The sequence below is a fragment of the Schistocerca cancellata genome, chromosome 2 (genome assembly GCF_023864275.1).
Source record: "Schistocerca cancellata isolate TAMUIC-IGC-003103 chromosome 2, iqSchCanc2.1, whole genome shotgun sequence".
NCBI lineage: Eukaryota > Metazoa > Arthropoda > Insecta > Orthoptera > Acrididae > Schistocerca > Schistocerca cancellata.
Genome location: NC_064627.1, coordinates 664,522,781 through 664,538,690, shown reverse-complemented (window position 1 = coordinate 664,538,690; position 15,910 = coordinate 664,522,781).

The window sequence follows — 15,910 nt, the reverse complement described above, 5'->3', positions numbered from 1 at the left end:
ATCGACGGAAGTATTTGAAAATATTTGTGAGGGTGGCGTAGCAGTATTCTCGTTAGATGGTGATGAATTTTATTATGTATCGGCGAATGTGGGCGATTTATTTTTAAAGGAGAATGAAACTGATCTTTTAGGTGCTGATGTTGTAGAGTTTGAAGCTATTAATTTAGAGAACTCGGAAGAAGGGGTCTGTGCATTTATTTCTGTAGATGGAAGTGAACAAATAGCTCTTGATGAAAATGTGAATTCTGAGTGGATGTTAAAGGATGAACGTGAAAATGTGTTAGATGGTATGTTAAAGAATAAAATGACAGAGGCGTCCGATAGGAGAGAATATGTGAAGAAGAAAGCGTTAGATCCGAGTTTGGCGAAATTCAGATGTACTGTGAGTTTTACTGTGGAGCGACGCAATATTGGCAATTAATTTGGTCTATCGGCGAAAGTTGATGGAGTTATTGGTGATTTCTATAATGTATCGATGGATGTAATAGATGTTTTAAGTAAAGAAACTTACGGGGTTTTGGCAGATGTTAATGGAGTTAACTGCAATAAAGTTTTTAGTGGTTCGGCGGAAATAAGTGAGGACTTGTTTAAGTTTCATTATATAGTTAATTGGGAGAATATTGCACCTAATAATATAGTTACTTCGGAGGAAGGGAACAATATATTTGATGCTTACGAGGATGATGAAATAACAGGTTTCGAAGGTGATTTAAATCCTACGAATGAGTTGTAGGTACAGCAGGAATATCTAAGAATGGATAATGTGATTGAGTGTTGTTCTGAAATTATAATGTGTACCACAAATATGCAGGAAAAAGGAATGGACGCTGAAACTGATTATCTGAGTATGCGATGTTCATTCAGGGAGGGGTGAAATTAAAATCGTGCAGCCTGTAAGTGAAATAAACGATGTTGATGAAGAAAGTTAAGTGTGTATTTCTCGAAACTAAGAATGGTGTACTAGCGGTAATAAAACAATTTGGTGATTGAGGAAAGAGCACTCGAATTTGAGCTGGTAGAAACGCTGAAAAAATGAGATTCGAAAGATACCCACAGTGGCGAGAAATGAAATGAAATGGTCGTATGCCATTGTTGGCAGGGAGGCCCCAACGAGGAAGTTCGGTCGCCGGGTGCAGGTCTTATTTCAGGCGATGCCACATTGGGCGACTTGCGCGACGGTGATAATGAAAGAATGATGAGTCACCTAGTCTATTGGCGGAGAAAATCCCCAACGCTACTGTTAATCGAACCCGGGCCCGCTGCGTGCTAGGCAAACACGTTACCACTCTGCTAAACAGGCAGACACTGACGAGAGAAATGCTATAACAGGCAACGGTGGAGAGTTGCAACTTGTGAATGCAGAATGGGGTGTGAATAAATACAAGTACACATATAATTTCATGTGTAGTACGTAAGAAATTTGGGAGGCTATTTCTGTTTTGCGCAAGACGTGACTTGGTGAATTTAAAATGTTTATAAGATGTGTGGAAGCACAACTCAGGACAAGGAGAGTGTCAACGTTTGGCAGCACGACTGTTGGTGCGCGGAGGTCGGCCGAACATAACTATTTTGTTGTTTACGGGACAGAGGAATAAATTATACTGTACATAAGATTTGGAGGAAATTTCGAGGGATTATTTAAATGTGTTACTTGCAATATTTTGGATGGATTTATCGTATAACACGTATAGTTTATCTGTAATTATTGTTCGCGCAAAATTTGGTGTGTGGTCATCAGATCTCATTAAAATTCTGCTTTTGGGGGTAAAAATGTAGTTACGTGCAAAGTGTGAGTTAAGTTTTTGAGAGTACATTTCGTTCAGCAACTCTATAATATAAATTACTTCGGAATAATTTTTGAATAAATTTATGTATCTAAAATTCTGGGGATAAATGGTGTGTTAGTGTAAATATGAGTGAACATTTGCTGAATACATGATGCAGTTATCTGCTGAGTGGAAAGGAAAGTGAAGTGGGCAATTTCTGCACAGGGTAATTTCACTCTCTAGATGCGGTAAAATCGCGGAGACGTGATAGCATGTTAGTTGATTTATGGCGTCAAACAAATTTCATAACACGAAAGGCACGGTTTCTAGTGGTGGACAGAACGTTTGAAATGTCGAACTGAATCAAATTTTTGCCTATGCTATAAATCGGTTTTTTCTTGCTATCTTGTTTGCGAATGTATCGGTTACACTGGGGAGAGCCTTCACTGCCTGATCCATGGGGATATAGGACGTAAATGTTTTTTGGTAACTAAACCACAGTCGTTTTTCGACAGCTATAGTCCTTCAGCACTGCAGATTGACGGATGTGTCGACGCAATATATGGGCAAGGGCGTCATGAATATCGGCAGAGGCGGCTGAACTGCGAACCCCATAAGCTTCAACGCCTGATGATTATGTGCTGCGTCTGTGAAAGTGAAGTATTACGATATATTGGTCAAAGCAAAGGCGGTATCAAATGAGCGCAAATGCACTAAGAACTTTAGAAAAGAAAGACCTTACTCAAGGGTTTATTTAAATTTATATCTGTATTTTCGCATTTGGGCGCAGTCAGCCCTTATGAGGCCCACTGCGGAGATACTTGATTGAGAATTAGCCTCTTCGGTCTCGTAAACTGACACACGGCCGGGAGAGCGGTATGCTGACCACATGCTCCTCCATACCCACATCCAGTGACGCCTGTGGCCTGTTGAAGACACGGCGGCCGGTTGGTCCGGTTGGGCTTTCCAAGGCCTATTCTACGGAGTTTAGTTTTAGTTAGTTATTTTCGCATTTAATTAATATGCCATTGTATTTTGTGTCACTTTTAGGAAATACTCTAGGAGGTACATGCTGTTTCATACACCACCACAATTATACTTACTCTATCGTTGTGACATACAAGTAGGGTATTCTGTTACTATGTTGTGTATGTATTAATTATGATATGTATGTGAAATTTGTTGCTACTTAATGTGCCAAATTGGCAAGGTAATGTGCCACATTAAGTGGAAGTGTCTAATATTACGAGTATGCAGGCGAACAATTCGTACACCTAGACCTGGTATCGTGGAGAGCTGAATTTGCTTGCTTGCTTGGGTACAGTTGATGGAACGAGAACGTCGCATGACTGCTCCAGAGTAGCACAGGCACAGAGACGAGAGCGCATAGCTGGAAATGGGAAAAATCCCTAAACTGGAAATTTGGAAGGCTGTTACGTGCATGGCCTTAGTGCAGGAGATACTCCAAGAAATGGTGGAATGTCAGAAAGTCTTAAAGATGGCTAAGTTACAACTCTTTTAATCGACAATAACTCACGTCAATTATTAAATCAAATCTGAATTCATCAGCGATCTCAGGTAAATGAGGTGCATCCAATGACATATAAGGCGTTTATGAGGTTTGTATCCTCGGCGGAGGGTCTCCCTTGGTATCTGTCAGGATTATTGCGGGCATTGGGTCCATGAGTTGCAGAAATACGCGAACTACGAATTGTTACCAATCACCACTTTATTTCTATGAAGACATTTATAATAACGTGCTCGCTACGCCGACCCGTCATAACTGCGTCTGACGGCCTATCACGAACAAATACGGATTTGTCAATACTCCAAGGTGAGTCGAAAAAGACACAATTCCGCGTCAAAACCACGCACGTTGGAGACTGTTCTGCCTGTGCGGGCGGCCAGCGACGCGACGATACTACCGTGTGTGTGTATGTGTGTGTGTCTGCGAGGCCGGCCTATGCTGCCACCGCTGTTCGTCAGTATTCCGCGGTAACACCAACTCGCACTCGTACCCTCGTGGCGGCTGCGTCCAAGCCTGAGACCCTTACAGACTCAACAATATTTCAATATCTTTAATATTTCACAGCAAATAACCATTTTCCCAACGAATCTCTGCTTTAACAACGTTTAAGCGCTTCGTGTGATTTCAACGAAGGATATCTCGGATGATAGCAGTGCACTAAAGCTATCATCCCTGAAAGCTATGTATCTGTATCTATTTTATGTATAGATTCAGGAAGTCTTTTATATATTTTTTATTACACGAGTGTGTGTCAGAATATTGGGTTCTCCACATTAACACAGCAAATGAACACACTTTCAATACCTCATATTTTGTCATACTTGTGTATTTATTCAGTGAACGGTTTGCTATTTTGTCAATATCTTTGTTCAAATGTTGCTCTCAAGAGCTGATTTAAGGCCAATTCAACGTAATGGCACGCCAAGTCAGTTCAAGTCACATGATCTTAACTCGAATGGCTGTCCTCAACTGTCTTTTTTTTCGCAGGACTTGGGATCTTCGAAAGATTATTTTCAACTTTGTTTATGCGTAAAGTGCACATACACAGCGTGGTATCTTATATACGTGGATGTCTGTGGCCACATTTATACGAAAATGACATTTATTGGACTCAAATGGTCTGTAACTTGCAGGGATGGCTTCTGTATTTGAGAAGGAAGACAGAAATGCAAAACAAAAAAAACAAAAAAATAGTGTGCGTACGAAAAGTATCACTATATGGTTCAGAATGGGAATTTCACATCCGATACATGGATCTCAAGGAATAGGAAACTTCGTTTTATATTTCAGAAAGCAGAAACATCAGTTCTTTTTATTTGTTACGTCGCACTACACACAGAATCAGCGAAAGAAAGTCAGTGTTACGAACTGCACATCACAGCCCATGAAAAATTGGTTTGTTTAAGGTTAAGTTTCGTTGTTAGTCGACAGCAAATTTTTGCTCAATAGTAATATCTTCCTCAATACCTTTCCATTAAAGATTCATAGGTTTTCTTTACGTCTCGTATTTGGATTTTAATAGTTCAAGTTCCTTATTTGCACAGGGGTTAACTAGTGAAACCACATAAATATGGACCACTGATGTCTGCAAAACTGTTTCACACACAATCCAGAGAGCTACTTAACAATAAATAAGCCTGCCACAAAGACATATTTAAACAAACAACTTGCAGTGTATGAAAGTTTCAGGAATTTCTTTATGAAATGCACCAAATGTCTGACAATGTACAAATAAATTCTACCTACTAATTAATGTGACTCTATCCAGAGTACTTTTTTCACTTCAAGTTGCAACCATATTGCATGCATTTGATTGTATAACATTAAATACTGTACCAGAACTCATTTTGTAAATGTATTAGAGCGCAAGTAACTAAGTACACTCATGTCATACAATTCAGACCTGCTTCACTGCTGCATTTAATCTTTCGTCATTTATTAAAGCTTTAACAGAAGAAATAACAAATCAAAATAATTATATAACAAATAACAAACAAAAACAACTGATATTCACCACTAAAACCACAACTAAACGAAATAAGGAGATCTGCACTTGGGTGTATATTGGGTGGAAATGAGCTTGGGGCTGACATGATCAACAGCAGATAAATGATGTCAGCCATCAGAACTTTCTTGCTGACAAACTTTGACAGTGCAATGACATGACATGATGGGATGGGATTGCCAATGTGGATGACTTCATTCGAAATGCATTACACAATGTTTTGACAGCACAGGACATGACATGGTGGCCAATGGCCAGTGTGAATTGGCCTTCAAACTGGTCACTCGAATATGTTGGGAGACACAACAGTTCACAAGAGAACCAAAAGACGCTTCTGTCAAGAAGGCATTAACGACAATTCGTTGTCATTTAACGTGAGCGCACTTGCGCAAGAATTCTGGCATATTTATTTATTGATAAACCTTTATTTATAACTAGCATAAATTATCTGAGTGTGACAGAGTGTTTATAACGTTTCTTTATTTAAATATTGTTGCAATGTTTCAGTTTAGTCTGGAAAGTGGTCAAAATGAGTCACTTTTGTAGTGCGCAAGAACAATATATTTTTAGTGGTGATGACCTTCAAACAGTGGAAAAGCGGACATAGCGGGACAGTACAGGAGGCAAGTGGAGACTGGAACTTTTGCAGTAAAGAACTCAAGGTAGCGATTCTGGACACTTTATGTCAACTTCTTGAAGAAGGCAGACCTGCCTGAGGTAACATGTGTTTTTGGTCATTCTGGGCAGTGAACAGCTTCTACCATAGCTTAGCTTCTGAAGGAATTTTTTATATCGAGAGGTCTGAATGTACTCCAAAGTAGGATGCTTAACTTTTTCTGCTTGATTTACTGACTGAGAATAGACAGAGAATGAGTTACTGTACTTTGTATCTCATGTGTTAATTTGTGAACCATTATGTTGAAGTCTGAATGTTTTGAACTGGTGAATATTACGTATATTGTGATTACGAAATGGACTTAGTTTTCACATATCTCTAATGATGATTTAGTCTGGTAAAAATTGCTGCCATTCTGGTAACGCTCTCAGCATACCTTTACTGCACTAGGGTAATATCTGTCTATGTTTTAACTGAATATTGTAGGACCACTATCCCATTATTTGTGATGTCCTTTCTTGAATATATATTATTCAACGTACCTCTCTGTAGTCTAATCAATCACACACATTAGAATAGAATCCGTGTTAATAAATTATTAATTTAACTTTTATTTTGTATTTCTGTGTATTTTATGAACTCGCAATTCTAATCAATGCAGAGACTATTTGACTGCAGGATAACAGCTACAGGTTAATATCTGCAGCGAATTAACTGTGGGGCATGAAATTAGATGACCATGGCTTGACCCTATGACTACATCAAGCTATTCTTTTTAAACAGAGCCATGCATAGCGCAAATACCTAAGGCACAAGCAATATCAGGCAAAGTAGCAACTGGTTTGCTCATGTGGGATGTTACTAGGCAGAGCAACCATTTAAGGTAACCATTAGACACTTAAGCAGGTGGGAAGTGGGGTACTGGGATGAAGGGGAAAGGGAGGAGGAAAAGAGGAGGGGCAAGAAAGGAGATGGGGCAGAGTGAAATAATGTAAATGAATATTCAGATATGAGGATGGTAGGGGGAGGGGAGATTGTAAATGAAGGTATTTGAAGTTGGGAGAAGAGGGGGAAGGGTAGAAAGGGAAAGGTAAGGGAACAAGGAATAGAGAAATAATAGGCAGTATAAGAAAATTGAGTAGGAATAGTAGGGTGGAGGGGTGGGGAAAGCGGACTAAATAAGAAATAGGGGAAAAAGGAAGGTACATAGGGAAATAACTAATATGCTTATATGAATGCTAGTGTACTATAACGGTCAAGCAATATGTAAGCATACTAATTATAGTCTCATACTCCTTCCTTTCTTCCGTTTCCCTTATTGAAATTGCCTACAACACATCTCTGGATTTAGCCATGAAATACACCACATAAGCTGACAGCCTATCATGTTCATGTTTGGCATCCATAAAATTAGTAAATTCGACAGTGTGGTTTTTTTTATATCACGCTTATTCAGTGTAAATCAGACATGTTCTAGTTTTGCCCCACACTTTGAGCATGTGCTCTCATTTGTATCTTGTGACACCAGCATTATATAACCAAATTTAATTTACGTCCATGGTGACTTCGTTTACAGATGTCTAATCATGCTCAATTTCTAGAAAAATTTAAAAATCTTTTTAAACGTATATTGTATTGGCATAATGTTACTTAATTTTTGGTGCATTGTAATTTTAGTGCATATATGTATTTAAGTGCACGCGCAAGCAAGCGCGCGCGCGCGCGCGCGCGCGCGCGCGTGTGTGTGTGTGTGTGTGTGTGTGTGTGTGTGTGTGTGTTATATCCAGTGTGGTACTTGAATAGGCTAAAGGCTAAAATCGTGACTGGACAAAGAAATAACATTATTGCAACTGTATCAGCAGAAAAAGAAACATTACAGTTTGAAAATAGCATTCATGAAGAGACACACGGATTTAGCAAACTATACTGGCATGCAAAACTTAAGGGCAAAAGCAATTTTCACAAATTTTCACATGATGTATTACTCCTAAGTAACGTAGCTCAATAAAACTTAGACCTTACATAGAAAGAACAGCTAAAATATAGCACAGAAGGTAACTGAAAGGAGTACACAATGAGATAAAGAGAAATGAGACTTTTATTCGAAGACAGTAATTACAATGAAGTCATTGCAATTCATGATGGTCACTTGGACGTTGAAAAAGGTGGGGCACTGTTCTTAATAGGGTGTGTGATCACCACAGAAGGAAATACCTGTTCTGCTACGTACTCCCATGCTGCCCACTAGGTCGGTAAACAGTTTCTGTGATAGGGCATTCCACTACTCCACCAGTCCAGCTGACAACTGTTAGACAGTGCATGTGGTCGTTAGTGGAGGACCTCTTGCAAGAGAACGGCATTCAGCGATTGGACTGGCCTGCCAGAATCCCTGACTTAAATGCCATCACGCACTAGTGGGATGCATTGGGGAGACATATTGCAGCGTTTCCACGTGCACCAATGATCACCCAGCAACTGTCAACCTTCCTGGTGGAGGAATGATACGCCATACCATGATAATTTCTTGCCTATCTCGTGCCTGGCATGGGAGAACGTTGTACAGCTCTATTGATGTCCTATTAAGAACTATGTTCCATCTTTAATAATGCCCAAAGGATCATAATGAATCGTGGTGACTTCAGGGTAATCATTGTATTTGAATAAACGCATCGTTTCTATTCGTGCTGTTGGGTATTTTTTCGGTTACCGTCTGCACTACACTACTCGTCGTAGGTATGGTACAAATTTCATCAACCTGTGTTATTTGGCGGGGACACATCATGTAAAAGTTACTTTCGTCCTGAACGGGAGATATCTGTCAAGTTGCAATACTTTGAAAAAAAGACCTTATAAGGTACGACGCTTTCAAGGCAATGTAACTAAATTTGGTAAATTTGTTAAGCCATATCATGTGGATACACACATACGTTTTCAGGCTTATAAAAGTAACACGTTTTTAATTATAAACAATTGAAATTTTTTCAACAAGGCGAGTACGAATGCTCCTTCCTTGAAAAATCTATCAGTGCGAAATTAATGCTCTTTTTTCCACAAAGTTTGATATACCATTATTATATATATTTGTGTAACAGAATATCGATATCTTCTTATGCTAGATTTTTGCTACTCTCCAAATTGCTATAAAAATACATCTTAGGGCTCTCCCCTTACATAAATGCCTTACTACTGTAGTACATGAAAATTCCTCCCACATAATGTTTCACTATAGTGTCGACTAAATGCATGACAAATTTAAGTACTATAATGTCGGTGGTTTGTGAGGAAAAACGACATAACGTTTCCAAAATGTAAGTTACAAGAAATCTGTATCAAAGATTTACAGTGTTTGTATTAGGCTTTTCCTGATCAGGGTGAACTAGTGCAAACCATATGCCGTCTCCTCTTCACCCTCAAACAGTCTTATCTTTGCTTCCCCTCTTAGGTTAATCTGCTTTTCAAACTGAGTAACAATAATGTCAACTGCATCAATTCTCCTGTTATAGATTTCCTTCAACTTCGACAGTGTGATAGGTCCTGGATCAAACCCTATCCTCTGTAGCGTCTGTAGTCTGCCAAGCTTAGCACTATTAACCCTTAACATCCAAGGAGGCGTCTCACAGATCACTAGCGTTTATTTTTGCTCCATTGCAAATGCGTGGGGGTGTGGTAGGAGTTTACAGCCTTGTCTAATTGTTCTTCCCGGAACCTTCGGTAGTTTCCTTCGCCAGTGGACCTACACTGTTATTGTTTCTTTCGAGCTAGTGGTCTCTGAGACCAGATCTGGGACTTTGTGTTATGGATGCAGTAGCCAGGACTTTGTCTCTTGACTTCGAGGGTACTGTTTTAAAATCGTTTGAGAACAGTCTAAGAAGTAGTGTTGGTTAGATAGTGGCAACGAAATTGAAACTGAACATAATTCAGAATAGAGTGCCACTTTAATTTTTTGAAGAATTTGCAAACTTATTACTGACACCACAGATAAAAAGCGATTCCAGAAGTATCACTTACCCTGTGAACACCGTGCAAGTATTCACTATGATTTGGACGTGGAAGAACCAAGAGTATAAGTTGTCGAAAAAAGTCTAGGAAAATAGACATGCTACACCTGTGACCCCAAAAAGAAGAGAAAGACGCCTTATATTTTTCATTGTTGCAAGAAGCCAACCTAAGATGATTTCTCTACAAAAATTTCCAGCGAGTGCAAAGAAAACCTCTGAGAAGAAAGCTAAAAACCTGCAAAGTACTAGTGTAATTTTCATTTCTGAACGTTTTATATGTGGCTTTTTTTACATTTTTATCATTACGTGTACAATAAACTATAAAAATATAGCAAAAAAGTAAATTTTAAAGTGCAGGGTATTTGATTTTCATAGCATTAATATGAGAATCTAACTTCTAGAAGCATGTATTCCACAGCACATATCACAGTTGAAATCTTTGCCACAACACTGCAAGTTTCAAGATAATTTACAAGAAGAGCTATGAGAAAGATTAGTGTGTGGTTTAAGAAGTGAAATTATTCGAAAAAAAAAAAACCAGTTTGGAGAACGCAAACTGACATTCAATAAAAGTCAAGAAATTGCAGTGAATATGGCAACTGAGACTGCAATAGTTAGTCATGGGTACAATCAGGCTTCTTTAAGCAGAGTGCACCAAGTGAACTTGTAGTATGAAAACGTACAATGTTACCGCTGTGGCAAACAAGGATACTTGAAGCTGCAAAGCTCTTTAAAACGTTTCGGTTGTAAAACTGGCGATATCCAAGGGCATGTTCCAAAAATGGGTCCCAGAAAAGGCAAGCAGTCATCAGTCAACAAGTCGGGGACTAAACAAAACCAGTGGGGGAGGAAGAAAGAGGACAAGGCAGGAAACAAGACGAAAGCCAAGAAGGTGTAAAAGCTGGTGTTGGGAGATTCTCACACTGATTCAGAGGAATCAAATTCAAACAGTGGGCAGAAGAGGAGAAAGTAGTGTTAAAAATATCATGCTTAGAAAATTGTGCATTGAAACAAGTATATAGCAAAAAAGTGATCTAAATGAAGAATATGTCAGTACGTGCAAGGAGGGTTACAGTGTCGAAATGTGTTCCACGGTGGAAGAACAAGTTCCAGTGTATAAAATTGGCGTCTAATGATGCCTGGGTTGTAGAGCTAGTCGTGGACGGAAAGAAAATTCTTTTTGAGTTGGATACAGGTGCACATGCCACTTGTGTGACGTATCAGGACTGGTGCAAATAGTTCCCAAAAGATAAGCTGCGTAAAGTCAATATAAAAATTATTCAGCAAGATAACACACAAGTGAAGGACTCTGTATATTTAGTTGATGATGATGTTGATGTTGACAAAGTAAGCTATTCATTGTCTCTACATGTTGTAGAGTCATCAGCCAGCTCCACTGTACCAGCGAGAAACTGCTTAAGATCCATTGCACTTTACCGGGACAATATGTCAACATACATCAAATTAAAGAATTGAAAGTTTTCCACCCATAAATAGATTCTGTAGAAAAAACTGGTGAAGGCATACCCTGAAGTTTTCATAAAAAATCCAGGGATCTTAAAAAGTGCTAACGGTACTCTAGTGCTAAAAGAAGAGGCTCAACCCATTGATCTCTGCATCATATCAATTCCCATAGCTCACCAACATCTCGTAGAAAACAAAAAAACAGTGCGTGGTTGAGGAAAAACCCTTGTCAGGATTGAGATGAAAGGTAGTCAAGGCCATATGAGCTACACTCTTGTGCCTATCATTCAGCAGGCTAAAGGCCTAACACCTAAAATAACAGTTAGTGGGGATTTTAATATAACTATGAACCAAAACCTTGTCATTCCTCAGTATCCCTTACGAAAGAGGAATAGGTGAGATTTTTGCTAAGTTAGGAGGAGGTGAGAAATTCACGAAACTTGACTTAAATAGTGCCTGTTTACAATTAGAAATGGATGAGCTATTTCAAGACTGTCAAACCATTGTTACTCCTTGGGGTTTGCATAAGTTTACTAGACTTGTTTTTGGAATTGCATCTGCCCCACCTATATCACAAGCAAAAATGGATAATTCTGGTGTTGGTCTAAAAAAACGTACTGCTATCTTGATGATACTATTATTGTAGGCTTGTCCTTGGCAGAGCATTGGCTCCATTTAGTTGTGCTAATGGAAAGGTATAAGAATGCTTGACCTTTCTTTTTCTTTCTTTCTTTGGGACTTCGCTCGGGTCGGCCTTGTTATTAAGGATTTGGCAGTGGTAATGACAAATGGTGGCCGGATGCCTTCCTGCTGCCGCCAGGAACCCCCTGGGACGTATGTAGTGAACCCCAGCAGTCTGCATCTTGTGTAAGCTATGAATTAGTGCAAACATCTGCAAATGTATATGAGTTGTGTAACTGAGGTGGAACGTGGGGACCATCTCAGTATTCGCCTAGTGGGATGTGGAAAACAGCCTAAAAACCACATCCAGGCTGGCCGGCATACTGGCTCTCGTCATTAATCCATTGGGCGGATAAGTTCTGGGGCTGGCGCGCCTACCCGAGTCCAGGAACAAGCGCATTACTCCTCTCGGTTAACCTCATGGGTTATAAGAATGCATGACTAACTGCGAATATCGTGTGGAAAGTAAGATTCTTAAAAGTGAGGTGGAATATTATGGTCACATTATTGATAAAAATGGATTGAATAATAGTGATAGAAAAGAAGGATCTGTGCAGAGAACCACAAAGCCAACGACCCAAACTCAGATCTTGTCATTTTGTGGTATGATGACCTATCAGGGATAATTTTTACCAAATTTACATGGATAATTTTTACCAAACTTGTCTAGAAGTCTAGGTCCTCTGTATTCATGCACAAACACACGAAATTTTGAATGGAATGCAAAATGTGACAAAGCATTCAAAGAAGCTAAACATATGTTGCTGTGTTTTTGTGATTATGAACCATAATTGCCACTAGTTTTAGTTTAAACACTGCTGAGTCAGGCATGGGTGCATTCCCACAAAATTATTGTATCTTGGATAAAGAAACTAGAGCCATTGAAAGGAGTGTAGAAAGATATGATCTGTACCTAAGAGAGTGTCACTTTACTATGATAACAACTCATGAACCACTCATCTATAAGTTCAGTCCCAAAGCTTCACTGTCTTCCATTTATGATAGGAGGTAGTAAAGACAGGCCGAATTTTTATCTCAGCGTGATTATGTCATTAAATATCGTAAAACTGATGGAAGTTCTAACTCTGACTATTAATGAAGATTCCCTTTACCTGGGCAGGTTGAACCTGATGATTAGGTGTATGTAAGTTTCCTCATGCTTGACAGGTCCCTGTTACAGGCAGAAATTCCCAAAGACACAATAAAAGATAAAATTCTATCTGTTAGGTTGAGCTGTGAGAAAAATAACAAATGGCCAAAAAGGTGCCATACATTCTCGAATAGTGTTCAATGCATTGGAGTGAGTAATCTATTGATCAAAACTGTTTTGTTAAGGGGAGAGAGTTGTAATCCCAAGCAGTCTAAGATATCGGATTTTAAAAGAAATATACTCAGGTCATTTAGGAATCATAAAAATGAAGTCTGTAACTCAAAGCTTTATGTGGTGGTCTGGACTGAATAAAGAAATAGAACAAATCACAGCTGTTTTCAGTGGATATTCTAGAGTCAGTAGGGCTCCAGCCAGAGCCCCACACCACCTATGGGAAGGGCCTACAGAGCAGCAGGAGAGGCTTAATATCGATTTCGCAGAGTTTTGTAAGAACACGTATCTAATCGTAGTGGATGCCCACAATAAGTGGCCAGAAGTAATCAAGCAGAGGGCTCTATCAACACATCTGCACTAGTGGATGCATTAATCCCTTTGTTTGATCAGTTTGGCCTGCCTAAAATGATTGTGTTAGACAATGGGCCCCAATCAGTTGGTGCTCACTTTGCATCATTTTGTGCAAAAAGTGGAATTAGGCGTTTAACCATTGCATCTTACATCCCAGTTCAAACGGCCAATCTCAGCGAGATGCCCAAAGTTTTAAGCATGCATTGGAAGCCAGTATGTTTGATGAAACATCAAACTCTGATAAATTTTATAGATGGTTATTTGCATATCAGAACGTAGAACATGCATGTATAGGGCAAAGCCCAGCCATGCTTATGTTTGGGAGGTATCTAAGAACTCGATTAAGCCTAACCAAATCATTTGACATTCAGCTAAAGATCAAACCCAAGGTAATACTTGAAAAGAGCTGTACATTCAGTTTCGGAGATTTTGTAAGTATGAGAAACGGTATTCACTCTGATGCATGGGAAACGGACATTGTTTTCAAATAAGAAGGAAATGTTACGTACACAATAAAAGATCTAACTGGTAATATCCATAGGAAACATATGGACCAAGTCTTGTCATCTGTTTCCAGTGACGAGTGCCATTTCTGAAACTAATGTAATGTCAACAATTGATGATGATGTATCTCATTTAAATTCTGATTCTGAAACCAACAACATTCCTAAGCGTGAACGATTACCAACCTCTGTTGTAGTTGAGCCATCTGTAGCCAAGCAGAATAATGAACCTGCTGTGACACCAGTTGCTCATCAAGACGTCCAAGATGTTCCTATGTTTCACTACAGCTCCTGGATGATTGAAGAACCAGAGGGACTTAATCTTAAGTTGTCCCTGTCTGAGATGGGGGCTTGTTATATCTGGTATTTAAGTTGGCAATTGTACCTTAGAGTAAGTTGCCTTTCTATGTTCTTTGCTGTGATATGTTATCTGATGATGTGTGTCATAGTCCTTTGCATGTGTTCAAGCATGTAGTTAGCGAAATGAAGTGTGTGTTTTTATATCTGTATATTATTGAACAATCCAGTATAAATCCTAACAGTAATGACTAGGCAAAAGCTCTCAGACTTTGTCACAACAGACATATAAAGTTTCTGGCCATGGCCTCAACTGTAGTCCGACACCAGCAATGGAAGGTGCAGCTTGGACAATGGCGGCCACTCTTTCTGGCGAAACGTCAGGAAAAACGTCAAACAAACCTTGGCCAATGAACCTGAGACTGAAGCCAACAATCTATATGCCAACAAGTGGTTACAAAAGACTTAATAATTTTGCTGTTTTACAATGTAGCACACGCATCAACAGAGACTTCTGAACGTCTTCTCAAGTTATTTTTCGAGGGATGCAACATAATAAAATTTTGCCAGTGTCACTGCACAGCTTTAAGAAAGGGAGGAGTACCATTTACTATTTAACTATCGTGTTGATGGACAGCGAAACAATCTTCACTGAGAAAGATTATTTTACAGCTCTGTTCTTGGAAATGTAGGAAGCATTAACAATAATATAATAAATTGCCTGAGAAACGTATGCCCAGATTTTCTGCATATGTATACTGACAAATCCAAAACATGTGAGAGAGTTGGTTGGTTGGTAGTGAGTATTGTTGTCCTGAGTTAAAAAAAATTACTGTCGTAGTTTAGTAGTGTTTATGCTCAAAAGTAGCTACAATTACAGACATAATTGCGCATGGAGTGCTTTGCAGTAATTAGATGGTCAGAAGTGGATATCTGAAAACAGCTATATGTATGACAAACTGGAATTGATGATGAAAGGCAACAGAGAAAATCCACTGTCCAGTCTCATTAACATGAACACCTACTAAAAGCCTGAATAGTCAGCTTTTGCAGCACAGACTGCTGCAAGAACTGCAGGAAGAGATTTAATGAGGTTCTGGAAGGTACGGACAAGTATGTAGAGCCACCCAAACTCCAATGCCGTGGCGAGCTGAGCTAGGTCTCTCAGTTGAGGATCCATGGTGTGAACAGCCTGGTCGAGGTGGTCCTACAGATTCTCGATTGGGTTTAAATCCAGGGAGTTTGGTGGCCAGAGGATCACAGAAGAGTCTTCCTAGTGCACTGCGAACCAGTCACATACACTGCGAGCTGTATGACACGCATTTTCCTGCTGGTAGATCCAATTGTGCCGAGGAAAAAAACTGTCCCCAAGGACAG